We start from the raw sequence: 7,204 nt of genomic DNA on the forward strand, positions 1-7,204 counted from the left end.
CCAGATAGATCAGCGTCCCCTCATTATACACAGAAATCTGTTTTAATCCTTTGGGCTCTGTGTCCAGATTCTCAGTGACTACCAACAAACGTATGTACTCCATGTCCCCATTTTCCAGGACTGGTTTTGAATCCAACCACTAGCTGGTAGGTTTCCCATAGACCCAGTCCAGCGAATATATTATGAAAGCTAAAAGAAATGGCCAGAGTCCAAAGGGTTAAGGCGTGAACCCATCCCTTCCTGAAGTCCAAGTCATTGCTGAGACCCGATGTGTTCACTTTCAAAGAACAAGAGGTTCCAGATGGTGGAAGGTCATTGCAGATGTGGGGCATGGGGAGTGGAGGTTGGCGGGACTTCAGCGAGGGGAGAGGAGCAAGGCTTGGGGGAGGAGATGGTGTGAGAACGAGAGCTCAGTGGGAGGATTTCAGGAACAGTGGTGCAGCTGGCAGGGACCCTGCCTCGCAGCGGCGCCAGACCCAAGACCTCGGGTACTGCCTGCGTGGAGTTTGCAAGCGCACGGATTGCCCCAGGGTGCACAATTTCCTACAGAAGCTGCAAGTTGTAGATGAATGGTTAAGGTTGTTGATGGAAACTGAGATGGGATGAATGGAGGGTTAGGTTGACGGAGGTAATGGGTGACGAGTTGAATGGCCTGCTTCCCTGTTATCCCTCTCTATGACTCTATAACAGTAGAATGCCATTCAGGCCTACAACCTACTTCCTCACTTACTGGGGTAATGGTTGAACTGTATCCAGACTCTATTCAGTTCACTTCCAGGACACTTACAAAAAAAGAGCAATCTCAGATACAAAATGAATGATTAACTCATCTCGGCCCTGTCCAGCCAGATGGCATTAACATGGACTTCTCCAGTTTTTGCTAGCCTACTTCCAGTTCTTCTACATCCCTCTGTGGCCTCATCTATGGTAGAGACGGGGTGCAGACGGGGAGGTCGCTTCGCTGAGCACCTTCGCTATGACCGCATCAGTGACAGGGATCGCCCAGTGGCCAGCCACTTCAATGTTTCGCCCCACTCCTGTCTGACATGCCTGCCCACATCCTCACGCACTGCCAAACCCGGGCCAGCTGTGAACTGAAGGAGCAACACCTAATTATCCGTTTGGGCGCTCTCCAGCCGGCTGGCATTAACATCGACTTCTCCGGTTTCCGGTCTCGTCCCCACTGTAAGCATGGGATCCTAAAGTCAATACTTGGGGTCCATAGACACCTGCACTACAAGCAATTCTGCAGATTAACGAATCGCATTCTAACGAGGTTTCACTGTATTTAAAGATCTCTGCCTCGGATGCAGTCTGCGATTGACCCTGGATGCTATGAGCCAATTTGAGGGATTCTGTGCCCACTGTGACAGATTATGTTGCATTTGTATTGCACACAAATGTGTTTTTGGGAGATAAATTCGGGAAAGTTTTTTTTTAAAGTGTAGGTCACATACAAACACTTCTAAACAGACCTCATTTAAAATATTGGTGCTCTGCTCAAGCCAGATGGGGCAGCTCCTGGGGGCCTTTGCAAAAAATTTGGGGAGTGCCCAAGAGACTTCAGTAATAATGGATTGTTGCTTTCAAAACCAACAGATGACAGAGATCGGAGGAGTAGTTTGGAGCAGCAGGTTGTCTGGGAGTGCAGTTTGCTGTTCTAAGAGGGTCATGTGGTTTTTTCAAGCAGAGAGAGTCAAGCAGGCTTTTTTCTCAGAGAGAGAGAGAGAGAGAGAGAGAGAGAGAGAGAGAGAGAGAGAGAGAGAGAGAGAGAGAGATCAGTTCTGTAATGCTACAGTCAGCAGCAGGGACTGGAATAGGACAAGCTGGAAAGCTTGTGGAAAAACCCCATTTGGAAGATGGGTTGTGAGTGGTTAGTTCAGCCTGGTCAAAGCCCTTGTGGTTCACACAAGAGGAGAGAACTGGCTGTCTAATGTTTCCCTTGGAATATGTGAAACAAAAAAGAACTCTGTGATGACCTGAAAGAACGAGGTTATCATCTGGAAAACCCTGAAGGGGCATGTTTCTTTGGCAAGACACTGAAGTGGCTGATTAAAAGGAATCAGTTGTGGGTGTCCACAAATCTCTCCCTGAAAACTGACAAGAACCTTCCTGAGCGGAAACCATTTACCTTTCAAGCACCAATGCCTGGTGAACTTCATAAACGTTAAATTCTGTGCACATACGTTTGTTGGTAGTCACTGAGAATCTGGACACAGAGCCCAAAGGATTAAAACAGATTTCTATGTATAATAAGAATTGCCTGCAACCAGTAAACTTGGAGGAATGAGAAGTGACATTGGACTGTGAACCAAGGAACTTTTCTGAACTTACACACACATTACATATTCATGGGCTTAGAATTAGAAGAGGGTTAAGTTAGGTTAGTTAAGTTAATAGTAATAAGTTAAAGAGATGTACTTTTATATTTCCCTCCCATGTCAGAGGAGACTATTTGGCCCATCAAGTGTTTTACTGACTTGCAGTGCATTCCCATTCCCCGCCCACCAAATAACTTTCCCTGTAACCAGGTTGATCCCAGGGATGAGGGGGTTGACCCATGAGAAGAGATTAAGTCGTCTGGGACTGTACTCACTGGAATTTAGAAGAATGAGAGGGGATTTTATAGAAACATAAAATTATGAAAGGCATAGATAAGCAAGCAGAGGTAGGCAAGTTGTTTCCATTGGAGGGGGAGACCAGAACTAGGGGACATAGCCTCAAGGTGCAGGGTAGTAGATTTAGGACGGAGATGAGGAGAAACTGCATTTCCCCGGAGGGAGGGGGTGAATCTGTGGAGTTCACTGCCTATTGAAGTAGTAAGACAAGATTGGATAAATTTCTCCAACGGGCTCCCAGCTGTGAGGACCACTGCAAGCCCAGGTGGACTGACATTCCCCTCACCATGGCCCATGGGATCTTGCTGTGCCCCTTCACAGGGCAGTGCGCACTCCCAGTGCAAGATCGCCTGCTTTGAAAGTCGCACATTGTGGCACATTGTTGCGACAACGTCCCAGGGAATCGCTTGGACGCCATCTCACCACCCTACCTGCCATCCCTGTGGCAGGGGAATGGGAGGGCGGGTGGAGGTGAGCCTATCATCGGATCAGCCACGATCTCACTGAATGGCGGAGCAGGGCTCGACGGGCCGGATGGCCGACTCCCGCTCCTGTTTTTTTACGTGGTTAACCTATGCTCCCCACTCACTCACTCTCGGGACAATTCACAGCAGCCACTAATCTATCAAGTTCCACGTCTTTGAGATGCTGATGTTTTCAACTAACCTCCATCAACGATCCTCGAGGCGGGCCGGACACAAAGGAAAACACTCCAGCTCCTCAAGGCCATTGAAATCCAAAGCCACCGGCCCTTCCGAGGCATTGCTGTGCTCACCGCATGGCACCAGGCCCGTCACTCCGCATCCAAAATTGTTAATTTTGGAGCGAAATCTAATTTGCGAGTTATCCAATCAATACTAACTGCTTCCATCACCTCCCCAAGGAGTCTCCTCTATGAAATGTCCACTCTGTCACCGAGATATCGTTTCTCCAGATTAGCCCGAGACTTGGGCCCCTTTTGGGTTCAGGCGGGACCTTCCAATCGATTTTTTTTTCAACATGGTCGTTTCATTTGCGGCTGTGATCCCTGGGTCAGAGGGCCTGACCCAAGTGAAAATAGAGGCTGAGGCAAGGGGGGGGGAGGGGGGCGCAGGAGCGCCTGAACCGAATCCTATTTCTTGAGTCACATCCTCAAGCGACCCTGAAAACCGAAAAGCGCCGATCGCCTCAAATCCCAGCCCCCGTCCCCAAGATCTGAGTGGCCTCAGCCTTCCGGATCACCTCAGGAGCTGCAATCTCTTTTCTGGATTGCGGTGAAAAACATACACACACCATTCAAAGTGCAGGCGCACCATTGATTTATAATTCCGGAAGGATTACCTCACTATTTTTGGCTCAATATTGACCTTTAAAAACATCCCAAAATCTGATCTGCTTCATTTGATGCCACCAAGCATTAAAGCCATAGTTTTCAGTAATTTCCGTCAAGATTCCTGCACCTCCATTGGATTTATTGCTTACAAGTAATGCCGATGTATTTTGAATTATTTTCTTTCTGCTGCAAGTTTCAGATCTCAAAATGCCTTACAGCAGTAACCAGGCAAAGTCTAGCCTGGTACAGCCAATGAATGCACAGCGAACAATCCCAGCAACACCAGAGCAGGTATAACCCAGAACATTAGGTCCAAAGCTCCAGGCCGGGGGTGGGGGGAGAATAGCGAAGGTAGGAACTGTTTCTGCATTTGGATCACATAAGGAGGAGCGGCACTGTGGGCATAGCGGTATGCGCAATGCCTTTACAGTGCCAGCGATGGGGTGGGGGGGGGGGGAATTTGAATCCCAAGGAATTGTTACGCTCTCCCCGTGACTGCCTGGGTTTGCTCCGGTTTCCTCCCACCGTTCGAAATGTGATGGGAGTGGGTGTAGGTTAATGGGGAGCAAATTGGGTGGCACGGGCCTCGTGGGCCGAAACGGCCTGTTTTAAAAATTTATAACTAGCAGGGATGTGGACGAAGAGCTGGAAAGTGGGATTCATTCAAATCCAATGGGCCACATTGAGCAAAAATCCAGGGCCAGCGCGCTCCTTCTGCGCTGGAAGCATCTCTGATTTGCCGTTGCTTTACTTCACGATCAGGCAACTGATTTATCGTATCCACAGTAAAAGACGAAAGTCTGCAGACTCTGTGTTTGTCTGGAGAAACTCAGCAGGTCAAACAGCATCATTTATAGAGCAAAGATAAAGATACAGAACCAACATTTCATGCTTGAGCCCTTCATCAAGGTACGAGCAAGATGTAGGCAAAATGCTACACACAAAATGGTGGGGCGGGAGGGGGAGGAGCACGGACCCACAGGCAGGAGGTCATAGGTGGATAAGGGAGGGAGGGCTCTCCAGCAAACAGGAGATGTGGGACGGCTCTGTGAATGGAGAGGGGAGGGGATGGAGAGCTGGAGGAGAGGAGAAAGAGGGATGGGAAAGGGAGGGAGAGGGCCCAGATGGAATATTGGCCATTGCCTTTCCAAGTTGCTGGTGGTTTGGTAGTGCACAGGGCCGTTGGACAGACATATCACCGGGAGGTGCCCATCATTGGTACGGACCAAGCGAGGGCGCTCAACAAGGCCGTCTCCCAGTCCGCAGACTTTCCTGTTTTACTGCCATTCGTGTCCACAGTTTGGTTCCCCTCAGCAATGCACAGGATTGTGGTTCGAGTTCAGGAGTTCAGAAGCAAGAGCATCTGGGACCTCCTGCTGAAAAGAAATCCTCAGCTTGCAAAACAACTGTCGAAACCCGCTCTTCAGTAATCCGGAGGTTCAGGATGTTCAGGCAACAGGCTATTTAAACAATAGTGGCCCACTTTTCCACTCAAAGAGAACTTTCCTGGTTCTCATTCAATGCCATAACTTGGGCCCAAAACTCGAGTTTGATTGGCAACTCATCACATGGACTAGACCAAAGATGGCTCCCACCCAAAGGTAACCAATTACTTTGAGCTATCTTTGCCGAAGGGGTGGGTGGGGTGGGAAATTGTAACCCACAGACTTGCGAGGGAAAGACACCATTCAGAGTAGTTCTACCATCAAATATTTATACATCTTATAACATCATTTAAGATTCTGTGGTATCTCCTGGGAATTTCTCAACAAAATTTGACATCAGGCCATTCAAGGAAATAGCACATGAATTGTGGAGAAAAAGACTTGCTTTATTTTAAAAAGAGATGGTGGAATCTGGAGCAGAAGCAATCTGCCGGAGGAACTCAGCAGGTCAGAGTATCGTGGCAGGTGGGGTGGGGGGGGGAACTGGTGGTGAGGAATTGGGTTGAGACCCTCCATTGGATGGCCCCCATCTGGAGTATCATTGATTCACTCCTGTATACATGGTCACTGACACCAGCATTGCAGATAGGATGATGGTTTTGTGGGGCAATGGTGGTGTGTTTATGGGGGGGAGGTGGGGAGACCATGTCATGGAGAGTAGAGGGGGGGGGATACAGTATGTGGAGAAAGGGGAGACGTTGGTATCTTCGGTGGAAGTTGAGGTGGTGATTGCGCCAGCTGCTTTGGAAGTATGAGTTGTCTTGCCTGGATGGCGTGCAAAAAAAGGCATTTCAACCAACACACCAATTGCATCATGAAGAAAGCCTCTACTTCCTCAGGAGTTTGCGGAGGAGCTAGTGAAGTTGTTCAAGTGAACCAGTACGGACTTGAATGGCCGACATGGCCTGTTTCCGTGCTGTAAACGGTTATATGGTTATATGTTGGTTGTAACGGGAGGCAGTGGGGAGGGAAGGGGGAGGCTGCGGGGCGCTTTAATTGGAGATCAGTTGGAGTTGGATAGTAACTGGTAATGGTCAAGCAGTGTCCTTTATGGAGCAAAGACAAAGATACAGAACCAACGTAGGGGCTTGAGCCTTTATCAAGGTGCGAGCAAAATGTCGACAGGCGCCTGAACAAAATGATGGGTGGGAGGAGCACGGACCCACAGGCAGGAGGTAATAGATGGATAAGGAAGGGAGGGAACACCAGCAAACAGGGAAGTGGGGGACGGCTCTGTGACTGGAGAGGGAAGGGGGTGGAGAGCTGGAGGAAAGGATGGGGGAGCTCATTTGAGGCGAGCTTTGCTGGTCATCCATTGAGAGACAGATCCCACCCAGGACTGGGGAGGTCTGTTTGGGGTTCTGGGCACCTGCCAAATACATCTGGTGAAAATGGACTTTGCATTGAGGATGCAATTAATGTAATGGATGACTCCCTTAACCCAACGCACCCAACAAGGGTTCAGACACCATCAGGGCTACGGCTAAACACTTTCGTGTACCAAACCAGCTCTTTCCATTGCTTGGAGTCTCTGAAAGACATATCCAATCTGCTCACTCTCTCCCCACAGCCCTGCAAAGATTTTTCTCTTCCAGTAAATAACCAATTTGTAGAATTATCTGTCACTCTGCTCCAAACTCAACCACTTTTCAATGTAGAGGAGGATGCAGGTGATTCAGTAACTTTCACAAGATATAGGAGCTGGAGTTAGCCCGTCGAGACTGCTCCACCTTTCTGATCATGAGCTGATCCATCCTCCCACTCCCCGATCTTCTCCCCGGAACCCTTGATGCACTGTTAATCAAAAACCTGTCAATCTCTGCCTTAAA

The sequence above is a fragment of the Narcine bancroftii genome, chromosome 13 (assembly GCF_036971445.1).
Source record: "Narcine bancroftii isolate sNarBan1 chromosome 13, sNarBan1.hap1, whole genome shotgun sequence".
Taxonomy (NCBI): domain Eukaryota; kingdom Metazoa; phylum Chordata; class Chondrichthyes; order Torpediniformes; family Narcinidae; genus Narcine; species Narcine bancroftii.